Source organism: Alexandromys fortis, unplaced genomic scaffold, assembly GCF_014885135.2.
Source record: "Alexandromys fortis isolate MF-2015 unplaced genomic scaffold, M_Fortis_MF-2015_v1.1 scaffold_15, whole genome shotgun sequence".
In the NCBI taxonomy this organism is placed as follows: Eukaryota; Metazoa; Chordata; class Mammalia; order Rodentia; family Cricetidae; genus Alexandromys; species Alexandromys fortis.
The window spans coordinates 10,986,958-11,003,023 of NW_026067911.1; the positions used below are offsets into that span (position 1 = coordinate 10,986,958).

The 16,066-nt window shown below is 36.9% G+C and overlaps 1 pseudogene; it reads right to left on the reverse strand.

The window, feature by feature from the left end:
- Positions 1 to 239: 239 nt before the first annotated feature.
- Positions 240 to 12,053, reverse strand: LOC126499211 (prothymosin alpha-like; annotated as a pseudogene).
- Between the last annotated feature and the right edge of the window lie 4,013 nt (positions 12,054 to 16,066).

Consider the following 16,066-nt stretch of genomic DNA (forward strand, 5'->3'; position numbering starts at 1 on the left):
AGTAAATAAAAAATACAAACAAATTTTCCTTTTAAAGTATGTTTAAGAAAAAAAGCAGGGCCTTGGAAGTTTTGTTTTTTTCCTCCCCTGTTGCAAATTCATGTTGTGGTTTTGGTGGATTGATAAAGAGCGCATGTCATCTGTGGGTGGCACTGCCCGCTGTGGGCAGGCGGGGCCTTCTCCTCTACTCGAAGGTGACCAAGTTTAAATTCTGAGAAGGGAAGTGGAGGGTAAATAGGTCATGGCGGCCTTAGTTTAGCTTTTCCTTTGCTGTCATCCTCGTCAGTCTTCTGCTTCTTGGTGTCAACATCCTCATCGTCTTCAGCTACCCGATTGCCTGTTGAAGCCTCATCTTCCTCTCCATCCTCTTGCTCACTGTTACCTTCTTCCTCCTCCTCCTCTTCCTCCCACCTTCTTCCTGTTCTGCATCTACCTTATTGTCGGCCTCCTGCTCCCCATTTTCCTCATTAGCATTGCCGTTGGCAGGTGCATCTCTTCCATTCTCTGCCTCCTCCACAACTTTCTTCTTCTCCTTCAAGTCCTTGGTGATGATCTCCGGAGCTGGTGTCCACGGCTGACATGGTGGGGCACGCCGGGTGATCCGCTGCAGCGAGGGCGAGACGATGAGGACTCCAGCCAGAGAGCTGCCGGAGTCCGCTGCGGAGGAGGAAGAGGCGGGCTGGCAGCGAAGGTGGCTGCAGCTAGCACAGAGCAAGACCAGGAACAATGCAAAGATGGCTTTTCAGAGCAGCCAGTGGGGCTGATTGAGTATCCTTTGAGTACATAACCAAAAGTGATGTTGCTGGGTATTGAGGTAGGTTGTTTGTTAATTTTCTGAGAAACTGTCGTACTGATATCCAAAGGTTCTATACCAGTTTGCACTCCCACCAGCAATGGAGCAGTGCAAACTTTACCCCACATCCTTTCTAGCATAAGTTATCATCAGTGTTCTTGATCTTGGACATTCTTATTGGTTGGTATAGGATGGAATCTCAGAATTGTGCTTTGCATTTCTCTGATGGCTAAAAGCATTGAGCACTTCCTTAAGTGTCTTTTAAATCATTTTACATTCCCATGATGAGAGTTCTCTGTTTAGGTCTGTACCTCATATTTTTATTGGATTATTTGTTCTTATGATGACCAATTTCTTGAGTTCTTTACATATTTTGAAGATCAGCCCTCCGTCCAATGTGGGGTTGGTGAAAATCTTTTTCCTTTCTGTGGGGTGCAGTTTTGTTTTGTTAACTGTGTTTTTGCTTTACAGAAGCCTTTAAGTTTCGTGAGGTCCCATTTATTAATTATTTATCTCAGTGTCTGTGCTACTGGGTTTATATTTCAGAAGTTGTCTTTTGTGCCAGTGTGTTCAAGTGTACTTCCTACTTTCTCTTGTATGAGGTTCAGTGTGATTGGTTTTATGTTGAGGTCTTTGGGCTTGAGTTTTGTGCATGGTGATGGATATGGGTCTATTTTCATTCTTCTACATGTTGATATCTAGTTAGGCCAGCACCATTTGTTGAATATGCTTTCTTTTCTCCATTTTATGTTTTTAGCTTCTTTGTCAATAATCAGGTGTTCGTAGGTATGTGGATTAATATCTGGGTCTTTGATTCAATTCCATTGGTCCTCCTGTCTGCTCTTATGCCAATACCAGGCTGTTTTCAGTTCTATAGCTCCGTAGTAGAGTTTAAAGTCAGGGATTATGATGCCTCCAGAAGTTCTTTTATTGTACAGGATTGGTTTGGCTATCCTGGGCTTTTTACTTTTTGGTATGAAGTTGAGTACTGTTCTTTACAAGTCTGTGAAGAATTTACTGGGATTTTGATAGACATTGAATGTATCTATTGGTTTAGGTAAGATTGCCATTTTTACTATGTTAATTCTACCTACCCAAGAGCATGAGAGATCTTTCATTTTCTGGTGTCTTCTTCAATTTCTTTTCACTGATTTAAAGTTCTTGTTATAAAGTTCTTCCACTTGTTTGGTTATGGTTACTCTGAGATATTTTATGCTATTTGTGGCTATTGTGAAGGATGATGTTTCTCTGATTTTGATAAAAGTGAGCTACTGATTTTTTTTTTTGAGTTAATGTTGTATCCTGCTACATTACTGAAAGTGTTTATGTGTTGTACAAGTGGAATTTCTTGCTCCATTTTTGGGGGTCGCTTATGTAAACTATCAAATCATCAGCAAATAGTGAGTGTTTGACTTCTTCTTTTTCCGATATGTATCCCCTTTGATCTTTCATTGTCTTAGTGCTCTAGCTAAAACTCAAAAACTATATTGAATAGATGTCGAGAGAGAGGACAACCTTGTCTTGTTCCTGATACCAGTGAGATTGTTGTGAATTTCTCTACCCAAGAACGAGAGATCTTTTCAGTTTCTGGTGTCTTCTTCAATTTATTTCTTCAAAGATTTGAAGTTTTTGTCATTCGAGTCTTCCACTTGTTTGGTCAGAGTTACTCCAGGATATTTTGTGCTATTTGTGGCTATTGTGAAGGGTGATGCTTCTCTGATTTCTTTCCCCATGGTATTTTTTTTCTAGTTCTATTAAGTCATTATTTTTTAGATACTGAAGATTTCTACTGGTCCATGTGGTTATATACTGTACCATCTGCATTGTATTTTGGGAACTATTTATTTGAAATACCAGTAGTATAATTGCTTTTTTTATTAGATGTTTCATATATACTAACTTAAATGTCAAAAACTTAATTGTATCAACAGTCAACAATTATGTGACCTGAAATCTGAGGAAACTAGATTCTTTTCAGAAAGTAACCATATGAACTTTCTGTTAAATCTTAACTGACCGTTCATTTGCTTCCCATTTCTATTCTTATGTAAAGTTTTCCAAATCAAATGTAGTCATTAGGCTTTTTATCTCTAAGTTTTACTTGTTTCTATTTCTCAAAGTCTTGGTTTTCTCCTTTTTATTGTAAATAATAAATACTTAAAATTCTCAGCTTTCTAATTTTTAAACCAAAGAGTCAGAAACTTTCTTTTGGAAGGATAAGAAGATATCATTACATTTAAAGTATGATAATGAATAACAAAGATAATAGACTTTTGTTCCTTTTAATGCTTCATAGTAAGCTAAATGATTTTAAAATGTTTGATAATTTACTTTTAATATTTTTTCTAGCTATCAAAGCCTGCATATTGTAATATGTAGCATATAAATACATTCTTGGAAAGTCCAAATCTATATTTTTCTAAATTTCTGGCTTCAAATATGTACAGTTTCCAATGAACATTATTTTTAGCCCAAGTTACATATTCATTTTTGTAAATTTCAGGAATTAAAGCTACAGTAACTCCATTTTTTTTTTTGTTTCATCACACAGATTTTCTGTTCTGTGGTCTCTGTAGAATACTTGCAGTTGTTACAATCTTATATAGATAGTACAATTTTCACTTTCATTTTCAGAGTAGGAAGTTGAGAATTAATACCTTTACTTAATTTGCTCTACCCATGTCATAAAAACAGACAAGTATTTGTCGTCTCAGGCCAAGGGCAGAGATCTTCTGCATAGTTGCTTTCAAGAAAGTATTTAAGGGTCTTATAGTCATGGATCTATATCTATAACATACAATTTGTTCGTACAGGTTAAATTTACCAGCATGCAAATATAGAAAGGCAAAAACATGGTAAAGGTCTTTGAAAGACCATTTCAAAAGATGGGTATATAAAAGTCCTTAAAACAGTTGAATGTAAGGTGCTGGGAGGTAGCTCATAGAGCAGAGTTTTCCAGGGCCCATGAGAACTTATGTTCAATCTCTTGAATCTATCTGAAAGAGCCAAACGTTGTGATGCATGCCTGTAAACCCAGATCTAGGTCATTAATTGCAAAAGAATCTCTGGTGTTGTTGGCCAGACAGTCCAACAAGTAATAAGTGAGTTCTAGTTCCAGTGGAAGACCCATTTATAAAATAATGTGGAGGGCGATAGAAGAGGAATTCCAATATCGACTTTGTGTTCCCACATACCCTTATACACACGTACAGGCACATGTGAGCACACAATCGTAAACTAAAGGCGAAGTGCATAACTGGCAGAACAGTAGAAATGACATCCTGCGAGTTACCTGGTCTAATGCATATCTTTCACCTCTTTACCAGATGACAATAAGTAAATACATAGCTTCTGATGTCTGAGATTTATTACTAATACTAGAAGACAAATAAAATGCTTTCTTTCTTGATGAAGTCATCATTGCCTGCGGTTCACAGACGGTTGCCTGTGCCTTCTTCATCTATTTGCCTGTACTGGTGATTTTCCTTTATATAATTACCAACTCCAATTTCTGATATCATTTTTGTGGCCATGAAGTCATTCAAACCCTGATGTTTCATTATCTTTCATTATTTCCACATAAGCCATACTCTTGGTAGCAGCCGGGGTGAGGGAAAGAAGCACTCCTTTCTGGTACTGTCTACAGCAGCCTGGGAAATTGCGTTTGAGACCTCTATTCAGGCCAAGCCAGGGTTCTTGACTCCACTGTAGAAAATATTTTCAAGAGAAAACAGTACGAAGCAGACTTGGTGTTTACTTCGAGCTTTTATAATAGGTTGAAGCAAGAGGGTTAATAGAAAGTGAGGCACACAGGGAATAAACCCAGGTAAGCATGGGTGTGTGCTGACAGACTCATGCTCATCTCTGCAGAAGCCGGATGCACAGTGTTGGTGGTTTCTAAATTGTATTGTTTATAGGGTTCTGTCAATACCCCCTCTCTGCTTTCTATCTTTTAGATAAATGAGATCTTAGAGTGGTTTTGGAGGTGATTTGGGTAGGATTACCTCTGATATAATAAAGTCAGAATAACAAGGCATGTACATGGAGGTTAAGACATACTTTTGCTTTATGGGCTCTTGAAAATTAGAGGATTTCGAGGCGGGAAAGAAGAAAAATCCTTAATTGATCACATGCTATGCCTTAAATATGTTTCCTGGTTATTTTAACATTGATACTTGAAACCTATATAGAAAAGTATTCCTATCTTTCTGTAGGCTGGTTTGTTGATTTGTTAATTCTACTAGAATTTTGACTCATACCTTGAAAACGACTTCATCTAGATTCCAGAGTAAAGTCTTGTTTGACTCCCCATTGACCTTTAGATTTCTTGTGTGTCTGTCTTGTCTTGTTGGATATCCCACTCTACACCAAATTAGTATTAGTTCACTGGGCATTAGCTTAATGTTCCTCCTTAGCACACACCCGTTCAGATGCAGCTTCTGCTTTTAAGAATGAAAAATGTGTGCTCATTGCTACTTTGAATGTTTATTATGCTCTGGTTTTCTATCTTATACTCTTGAAATAAGCAACAGTGCTTTAGATCTAGCTGAAAGGTACCAAAATCTTGGCCTTTCATCTACTCTTACATGGTTCCTCTTTCAAAGTCCACTGGCATTCTGATAAGAGAGTGCCCTTCCTCCTCTGATCTCCATTTAGGAAAGCCTTTCATTCACTGTGGTTTGTAATAAACCTGGACAGAGACAGTTTAGACAAGCTTAGGGATAGTGTGCCCTCCTTGCTGAGTGTACGGCTCTAAAATCTTCAATACTGGGAGTTTACCATCAGTGGTTGACTCTAAACAAAACAATAGACTAATTTCAGACACCTGAAAAGATTTTAAATATGCTGAAGCTCTTTTATGTCAATTACAAAGTGAAAAATACCCCTTTTCTTTGGAAAAATATAAGATTCAGGGTTACTCAGTTACTGTTACACAGAGTTTGCATCCAGGCCTTTGTGTGTATATTATACTGCAAGCGAGTCTTATGACTTGAGCCAAAGTTTGTATGTGTCTCCTTGTTTCTTATTTACTGATATTTAACTATACACTGGATGTAGTTGTCTTGAAAACAGGCATAAATACTCATGAGCATTCTCTTGTGGAAAGATAACACATAAAACTAAATGTTAACTGGAAGAAAAACTCCTCTTAGAAAAGGAAAAAAATGAAGTAGGATCAAAACCCCTTGTCATTGCTGGCTTGGTGGGAGCCTAGCCAGTTTGGATGTTCACCTTCCTAGACATGGACGGAGGGGGGAGGACCTTGGACTTTCCACAGGGCAGGGAACCANGACGGAGGGGGGAGGACCTTGGACTTTCCACAGGGCAGGGAACCATGACTGCTCTTTGGATAGGAGAGGGAGGGGGAGAGGAGTGGGGGGAGGGGGCGAAGAGAGGGGGGAGGGGGAGAAGATTGGGGGAGGGGGAGGGAAATGGGAGGCTGGGAGGAGGTGGAAACTTTTTTTTTCTTATTCTCAATAAAAAAAAATCAAAAAAAAAAAAGAAAAGGAAAAAAATGTAAATGGTGTTTCTGTGGCAGTAAGCTGGAATCAGGATGGTAATGACCCCATGGATTGATGATCAATGTCCCTGGAATGTCTTGATTCCCATTCTCTACAGATCACAGTCATGGTTATCAGGATGCTGTGCCTTAGAACTCGTTGTTTATTGGCAGTGCTGATGTGCGTTCTTGATCCATTTAAACTAGGGCTAGCTATTTTCATCATGTTATCCCAGGAAGATGAACAGAAGACGTTCCAGAAAAAAAGATGAGAGTGAAAATGGTTCACACACAGGTGCTTCAGCTACAGTGGTGCCTTTGTGTTTGGGGGTAGAATGCACACCTTCAACAGAAATCCCATTTTTCACATAATGTAATAACAACTGCCGTGATATAGTGATTGGTATTATCAAAAGTGCTGTGAGAGAAATGCTGTTATTATGAAAATCCTATTAGCAAGTCTCAGTGTGCTGGACATGCAGGGCAGATTTATTAACCAACCCTCTGCAGTCACAGTTTTACCAGCTAGGAAATACTATGTAGTAATGTCATCAATAAATTGTCTAATTGCAGTATATAAAAGTGAAACACCGAATAGCTTGGATTGGCGTCTGCGAGTGCCGAGACTATTTCGAGTAGTTGTGATGAAGGAGAGACATGCTGTGCACCCCATTTCTGTGCTGTCACGTGTCAAGGGATAGACCCTTAAGTGTACAGTCAGTTAGACTAATAAGAAAATGTTGGGTTTTTATAAAAAGCTGTCAGTAGATGGCAATGTGACTGTTTTATACTGCGTTTTTATATATTATGGATTGAAAATCTTGAGATCGTTCACATTTGCTGCCTAAATTACTGTAACCCCCCCAAAGAATTCCAAGAGCCCTTTTAGACTATTCTTTGAATAATTGATAGTTACAAATGAAAAGCCATGCCTAGAATTTCCTAAGTGATCAAAGTTGTTTTAATTTTCCAGTGGTCAGGGTTGCATAAAAATAATGTTACAAACTATACCATCAATAGCCAGGGAACTTAGAGAGGTTCTCAAGCTCCAGAACTTTGAACAATCTCTACTAGCATCTCACTTAAGCATTGCAGCCAGCAATGGCCCTTTGGCACCGATTTATTATTGGGTCCAGAGGAATGAGCTACATTGATAATCATCCTGTTATGTTTTCTTTTCTTCCATCGTTTCCATGCTTTCCTGTCAGATAAATAATCTTTGCTATTTTTGACATTGTTTACATAAACATAGAACATCTATGTTGCATGTAATGTGTATGACGTCATATCAAATAAACCTGCAAACTTAAAAGCATGTCATGCAGTTTGTGTATGCTCTAAGTGGATACATTGTGGGTTACAAAACTCAAGGAATTAATATGAGGGGATGTGCTTAGTCTTATTGCAACTTGATATACCATGTTTGGTTGTTATTCCTGGGAGGGCTGCCCTTTTGTGAAGGGAAACAGAAGAAAAGTTGTTAGGAAGGGAGAGATATAGGAGAACTGGGATGAGAGAAAGGAGGGGAAACTATGGTCAAGATATAATATATGAGAGAATAAATTAATTTTGAAATAATTATGGAGTCTAGAGAGAAAGCCTGGTTGGAATTTTTGTCTCCTAGACCCTGAATATTCTAATAAAAATTTGAGCCATTCTAGAAGGGAAATAAAAAGATTTGGTTTTATGCAATATTTTAAGTTTATTGAAGTCTAATCTTGTATCTTCTTTTTAAGGTGTGAGTGTCAAAGATAAACTATAGAACTGAGAGTCTATCAAAGGGCTGTGAGGTAAAATAAGAAGATGCTGGGCATTCTAGTTAGACAGTAGTTCTCAACCTCTGGGTCACAGCCTTTCAAACGAGGATTACATCAGCTGTCTTGCCTATCAGATATTGACACTATGATTCATAACAGTAGCAGAACTGCAGTTATGAAGTAGCAGTAAGAATAATTATATTGTTGGGGGTAAACACTACACAAGGAACTGTATTAAAGGCTGCAGCATTGGGAAGGTTGAGAACCACTGCACTAAGGCGTAAGAACTAAGACTAATGCCATCTATTCAATAATCCCCACTACTGTTTTATCTGTCAGATGAGTGCACATACCTTATAAACATGTTTGAAAGACTTTTTATGTGTATGTTTATATATACTTCTTCCTTGGAGAGCATTTGCAAGGCATCTCTCACTTCACTTTGTTAGCCATCTCCAAATGGCAGCAAGATGGGTGCAAGTTCTGGGAACCTACTCAATGGAAGGTCCTTGGGAAATGATTTATGTCACTCAAAAATGCAAAAAATATCAAACAGTTCAGATTTCAGAACCTTGGAATTAAAAGAGGTGTTTTCTTATAATAGCTCCTTTGGAAAAATCTTCTTTAATATAGTCATGAAAAAAATCCATAAATCAGAAATGATCTTTAGCTTTGTATTTAAATACCCAGTGGAAGAAAGTATAGTTTTGGTACTGTTTAAAAGCAAACACAGAATCTCTGATAGAAATTAATTTAAATTTATATATGTATTTGGTAATAAAATAACAAAATAACATCATTATGGAATACTGATTCTGTATTTAATATCAATAGTTCTTTTAAATGATAGATTTTAGCTATTTCTCAGTTCTTTGTTGTAAAGGTAAGCACTCTGAAACATGAAGCTTCATTTTCTCCATTAAAACTAGGAGAAAATTTTCTCCCCTTCACTGTGTGAGAATATCTTATTATAGAAAACTGCAATTATATGTTTACCCTTTTAAAATGTGCTCAAATCATTTTGTGGAAAAAAAGTAGATATCTGTAAGATGAACTTTTACTACATTGGTGCTTTAGGGACTTGTGGTAAAACTTCTACTTGAGCACTAGCTCCAAGTGTGATGATATAAATAAGTCTTTAGCACCAGGGCTTCACCTTCAGGTTATGAAGGGAAAAGGACAGACTTGGAAACAGCCTACAATGTTTGTGGGAGGATGTTTATGAGAAGCCTTTGGTCAACCATGCAAAATTATTTAACCCATTCCTGGCAATAGTTTTACTAGGTGTCATAAGATGTGTAATTAGGACATTATTAATTTCATATTTCTGAAAAATACTGTGCATGCTACCAGAGGAGAAAAGTAATAATCTATTATCAACCAGTTTCAAACCCTGTAACCTACAACACTAATCTACTTGAATGACACATTGGTGTATTAGTGGCACAAGTAGAATGGGACCCACCAACCACTTTTTGATTTCATTTTAATTTTAGGCTCACATCAAGAGATGCAGCCCATACCTAACACCGTTAAAATGTCCAAGAACCTGAAATTAGACAGGTTACAGACCCTAGGGGAAACTTCCACTGCTATTCTCCATAAGGAACATGGCAATAAAAGGTCTCCCAGTGACATAATACTGTACCTATAGGTCAGTATATTGTTCATGTCTCATCAGAGAAATTTCTTGCAGTTGTTGGTAAGTAACACAGAGATATTCACCTGTACAATATGCAAAGAGTGAGCCATAAATGAGATGTCTTTATTAAGCCCTCCCTGCTAAAGTTTGGGGATCTGTGCAGAAGAGGAGGGAGAAATATTGGGAGACGATGAAGTAGTGGGTGACTTCGATGTAACAGCATCTCCCAGACACAATTGTGATAATACACCTAGGAATCCACAAGAACTCACAGCATGCATAAGACCTATCCAACCAAGTTTATGCTAGACACAAACCCAGCACGAAGAAGGGAAGAATTAACAAAACTCCCACCTCAAACTGAAGACTTATTCAAATTAATTCTTATTGGGAAAGGGGAAATAAGTTTTATCTAATTGAGAGATCTTGGATATATCAACATCACTCCAGAGCAGGTCCCATGTTTCATTGTGTGTGTGTGTGTGTGTGTGTGTGCATTGTGAGTTTGTGTGCATGCATTTTGCTGACATTTATTTGGGTTTTCCTGTTTTTTTTTTTTTTTCTTCTTGGTTTTCTTGTTTTTGAGAGAGACGACCAACATGAAGTTAAGTGGGGATGGAGATTTGAAAGATCTGGGAGGGAGAAAAATTAGATCAAAATATAGTTTATGGAGATATTTTCTCTAAATAATTGTTTTCCTCAAGAACTTGAAAGCAGTTCTTTGAAACATGAATACCAAAGGAGACAGTACACCCACTGAACATAATTTCCCTGGAAGTCATCATATTCCCTCTCATGAAACTTTCTAATATCTGAAGATGTTAAACTTGCTCTTGCTGATGTTTTGACAAGGATGTTCAACTAACTCAAGTGGTCATTCGAATAGCTAAGTGATGATAGGAATGCACCTATGTGTTCCAAGTAGAGCTTTCAAGTTCTCTTATTTGAGGACTAATTTTTTTTCTTTTTTTTATTAAAACTTTTAAGTTACTTTGTATACCAACCAGTTTCCTCTCCCTCCTCTTCTCCCATTCCTTCCCTCTACTACTTTCTGCACCCCTATCCAGTTCTCAGAAAGGGTAAGGCCTCCCACGAGGAGTTAACAAAGCATGGAATATCAAGCTGAGAGCCAGAAAGACAAATATGGCATGTACTCATTCATAAAGGGATACTAGGTGCAAAGCAAAGATAACAAAGCTGCAGTCCCAACCCTAGGTAACAGGAGCTCTCTAAGAGGGATGCATGGATTGCCCTGCAAAGGGAAAACAGATAAGATCATTCTGGGCAAACTGGGGATTTCAGGGAGAAGGGAAAGAAATGTGAACATGAGGTATCAGGATGACCAAGTTGGGGGAGGGACAGAGGGAAAGCAATGAAAGCGATTCCTTGATAAAGGGAGTCAATTTGGGATTAGGGAGAAAGCTGGTGCCAGGAACTCCCAGGAAGCAACAAGGATGAGCCCAACTAAGACTCCTAGTGATAGTGGAGAAGGTGGCTGAACTGACCTTCTCCTGTAATCAGATTTGTGACTACCCTAATTGCCATTGTAGAATTTCCACCCAGTAACTTAAAGAATCAGATGCAAAGATCCACAGCTAAGCACTCGGCTTAAATACTCCAGGAGTCCTATTAAAGAGAGCAGGAGGGATCATATGAGCAAGGTGGGGAGGGTCAAGATCATGATGATCATGACTGGGAAATCCACAGAGACAGTGATTGATGTAGGAAGGTCTTCTATCTATCTGTTGCTTTCATTGGTTAATTAATAAAGAAAACTGCTTGGCCTGATAGGTCAGAACATAGGTAGGCAGGAAAGACAGAACAGAATTGTGGGAGAAAGAAAGCAGAGTTGGGCGGACACCATGCTTTTCCTACCCAAGATGGATGGTGGTTAGACTCATGCCGGTAAGCCACAGTCAAGTGGCAATACAGATATTAGAAATGGGTTAGATCAAAATGTGAGAGTTAGCCAATAAGGGACTGGAGATAATGGGCCAGGCAGTGTTTAAATGAATACAATTTCTGTGTTGTTATTTTGGGTGTTAAGCTAGCCATGCGGGAGCCGGGTGGGATGAAAAGCAGGCCTGCTCTCCTCATCCCAACAAGTGATGTTCATTCTGATGTAATGCATAGTCAATAAGAGTTCTCTTTCTTCTGTGTCCTGTGTAGAGGCAGTGAGTAGGGGGTAAGCTTTGTTTTAATTACATTTCCCCAACAGGGTTTGGATCTGATTTTCTTGGCTTGGATTTTCTTCCTATGAACCAAATTAAAGCAGTACCATTGCCCAGAGCAAGAAGAATCAGACTCCATGATACCAATTTCTGTTGAAGATGTTTGCAATTTATCTCCATACTCATTCATTCTTCATTAAAAGCAATTATATTTCTTTTTACAATGCCCCTTGTTTGCCAGCTGAGAAAGGAAGTGAGTTTGAAGGATGTAAGGTATCAGGTGAATGTTTTAATTTTGCTTATTTTTTTACTTTTTTTGAGAATTTCTTGCATGAATAATATAGTTCCATCATTTTTCACATCTCCGTCTGTCCCCAAGACCTTCCACATCTCTCCATGTCTTCTCAAATTCATGACTACTTCTTTTTTAAAATAAAAAAAATATTTAAAAATATGGATTTTAGAAAACCTTTCAATGAATTACATTTCCAAAATTGTCTGAGATTTTAAGTAAAATTCTCTTTTTAACTAAAACAAATGACTTTAGTGCTGGAGATATGGCTCAGTGGTTAAAAGAACTTGATGTTTGTGCAAAAGACCTACTTGATTAGTTATCACTTACATGGTAACTAACATCCATCTAACTCCAATTCTGGGAGATCTAATACTTTTTTCTGGTTTTGGGAAGACACCAGCCATGCACATAGTCCAATACATACATCCATAAAACCACTTATTCAATAGAAAAAGAATCAGTGAATCTTTAATCAGTCAATTAGTAAACTTTGTTATCTACATATTTTTATAAAATAAAGCCAAAAGAATTATAAAATTAAAAAATATAAAAACTAGTACAACACTAGATTTCTATCTTTCCATTTTTAAAGTGGGTCTTCTTTATCATTAAAAATAATTTATACATAGTTCTTATTATAACAGACATTTCTCTGTGAGAAAAACACACAAGACACACTTATAGGTTGCTTTTGGATGTGCACACTAGAGTAACTGAGCTCTATATAGCTTAAAGCATCCTTTCCTCAAATATCCTTGAAGTTGTTCTTTAATCCTTCATTACATCAGACAGTTCTCTGTCTACATCACATGGAAATGTGAGTAAGAAAACTTGTTCTGTTAAATGAAACTTTAGTAATTATTTTAAATAAAATATCTGGATTAAAAAGTTAGAAATCTTCAGATTTGCAGAATTTTCTTGGAGACCAGCTAAAACACAAAAATATATGTTGTCTTTGTCTATGACAATATTTCTACAGTTTAAAAAGATTTTGTTGTCATTTTACATCTAGAAGAATCATAAAACATTCATGATACTATCTTGCATTTTATCATTTTTTGCTATGCTCTTGTTTTAAAACACTATAGTAGACATAAAACCAAGTCTACTAAGCTTTTAAAAATAATTTGACAATCATTTTTAAAGCATAGACTTTGTTTTTCAAGACAAAAGTTAAAGGAATAGCATCTGTAATCTAGACACTCTTACTATCTGAACTTTACATCCTCAGGGCCTCTTAAATGCTTGCAGATTAGGGTTAGATTGAACAATCCTCAAGGACAATTTTCTTTGGACTTTGAATAATATGGCAGATTGGCCTAAGTCCTCAAAACCATAAAGTCATTAATCTGTTTCCAAGAAACATCTTCAAAAATATGAAATTAAAATAAGGCGCCATTTGAATTAAATATCTCTGCATTCCTTGTTTCAAGAACAGTATGCAACACTTTATATTTAGTTTATTTTCTAGAATATTCTCTTGTGAATTAACTATGAAATTCACTAGTTTATGGAGACAGAGATTTTAATTCATCAAGTGTGTTTTCTTCATTTCCTCAAACTTCATGATGCCCACGGTATTAGAAGTACTATTGGAGGGAATATTTGGAGACAAATTAAATCACAGGTTTAACTATGAAAAGTAAAAGCATCTCAAATCTCCACATGCTTCTTTTCATGTAGTTACTTAGACTTTTAGAAATAGCTATCATATCATGCTGGGGAATTAATATCTAAAGGTTAAATTGAATCAATGTCCCACAGAGTTGGAACCATCCTAAAAATCATTAAATTGGTTTCTTCTTTCAGTCATAACTACATACCTTCAGATATGCAAAAATAATCACAAGAGAATTTTGAGGATTAACCATCTATTTTCATATTAGATAGCTTTGAATCTAAAAAGAAACTGGTGACACATGCAGATCTGTTACTTAAGAAATTATTTTCACATGGTAATTCATGTCTTTCAGCCCAGAACCAATAGGAGTAAATTGAACACAATGATTCTCCATTCCCCAAATTTACCAGTGGTACATAGCTCAGCTATGAGGGATATGGCATCCAGAAACCATCACCTACACCTAACTGTTGACTGATTCTGTCTTATACACTTCAATGCAGGCATGGAATGAGTTCATAATATAGAATCTCTCTGTGTATGCTGTGAATGTTTAATTGCCATTATTTAATAAGATGCTGCCTTTGGCCAATGGCTTAACAGAATAAGCCAGGCTGGAGAGTAGGTGGAGTCAAGGAGAAGCCATGTCATCACTTCAAGAGACAGATGTCAAATGTTGGATGGAACCTTACTGCTAAGCCACAGCCACATGGTGATACACAGATTAATAGAAATGGGTTAATTTAAGATGTAAAAACTAACTAGAAATATGCTTAAGCCATTGGTCAAACAATATTGCAATTAATGTGATTTCTGCATGATTATTTTGGGTCTGGGTATCCCAGAACCAACAAGCAGCCTTTGCCAACAAGTTCATGATTACAGTTGCTGAATCTTGCCTAGAAAAGATATCACAGCTTTTTCCTGTCTTGCAGCTCTAATCTTCTTTCCATGAGGGCATGATTTGAATGAGAATGGCCCTCATAGGCTCATACTTTTGAGTACTCAGTCTACAGTTGGTGGAACTGTTTGGGAAGAAATAGGAAGGTGTATTCTAGGAGGTGTGGTTCTGGGGTGGGGCTTTGAGGTTTTAAAAGCCTCATTCTATTCCCAGGCTCTCACTTGCTCTGCCCTCCAGTTGTAGAACAAAATGTGAAATGCTCAGGTAATCTTTTGCTCTGCCATCATGGACTCTAAGCTTCTGGAAAAGTAAGCCAAATTAAACACTTATTTCTCAAGTTACCTTGGCCAGCTGGTTTTAACAGCTGTTTTTCTTTCTCTTTTAAAAATTTTATTTGTTCTTTTTTTACAAAAAAAATGTAACTTTAAACTTAACTGTTAAATTTTTGTTATTATAGTATGATTTTAACATTTATCCCTTTCTTTTTCTCCTCCCACAAATTCTTCCATATATACCTTCATCTTCTCCTTCAAATTCATGACTTCTGCTTTCACTAATTGTTAATACATGCATTTGTAATTTTTCCTCCCTGGTAGTCCACATAGAACTTTCTGGGACTATGAAAGCTAGCTGACATGACAGAAATTTCCAGTTGAATTAAAAATTGATTTCTCTCCATCTTGCAACCAAACCATTTGTTGTCTTCAGTAGTCGAATCCTCTCATCTTGTTATAGTGGGCAACCAAAAGTAATGGAAAAAAGTCTGTATTATTTTGGAGGATATCTGAGACTTGTAAGAAGATATCCCACACATGGCACTGAGATTTTTTTTAATACCTATATTTTCTTGGGAACAGATTTTCTAGTATTACCAGGTATTTTCTAAACACACACACACACACACACTTAAAACAATTAAATTGGTAGAAAGATGATAAGTTTTAAGATATTTTTTCCTTACTCCGTTCCATTTTGGTTAACCACGACTCTCCTTCATCTCCCTTATTTTATACCTCTCATACTTACTTAACCTTTTCCACTTCTAGTATTCCCTGGTTCTTCTTTTTTATTTAATATCCCTCTCCTTTATGGCAGGAACCATACAGTGTCCTTTTTCTAGTTTCATGGCTGCTATAGGAACACGAAGTTGGATATATGAAATAGAAATTTGAAACTAAGTCCTCCAAGAAGAGATTTTTAAATATGGTTATTCCAAGTTTCTGTGAAACTGTTTGTGGTAATCAATATGTTATGGAGATCATCTAGAGAAAAAACTTTAATATTATAGAGAACATTAGCTGCCTGCTTTCCTCTTCTGGTATGACAGAGATAATTGGTATTTGAATTATGTAAATTAAGTTCATACATCCATGGCACTATTTTATC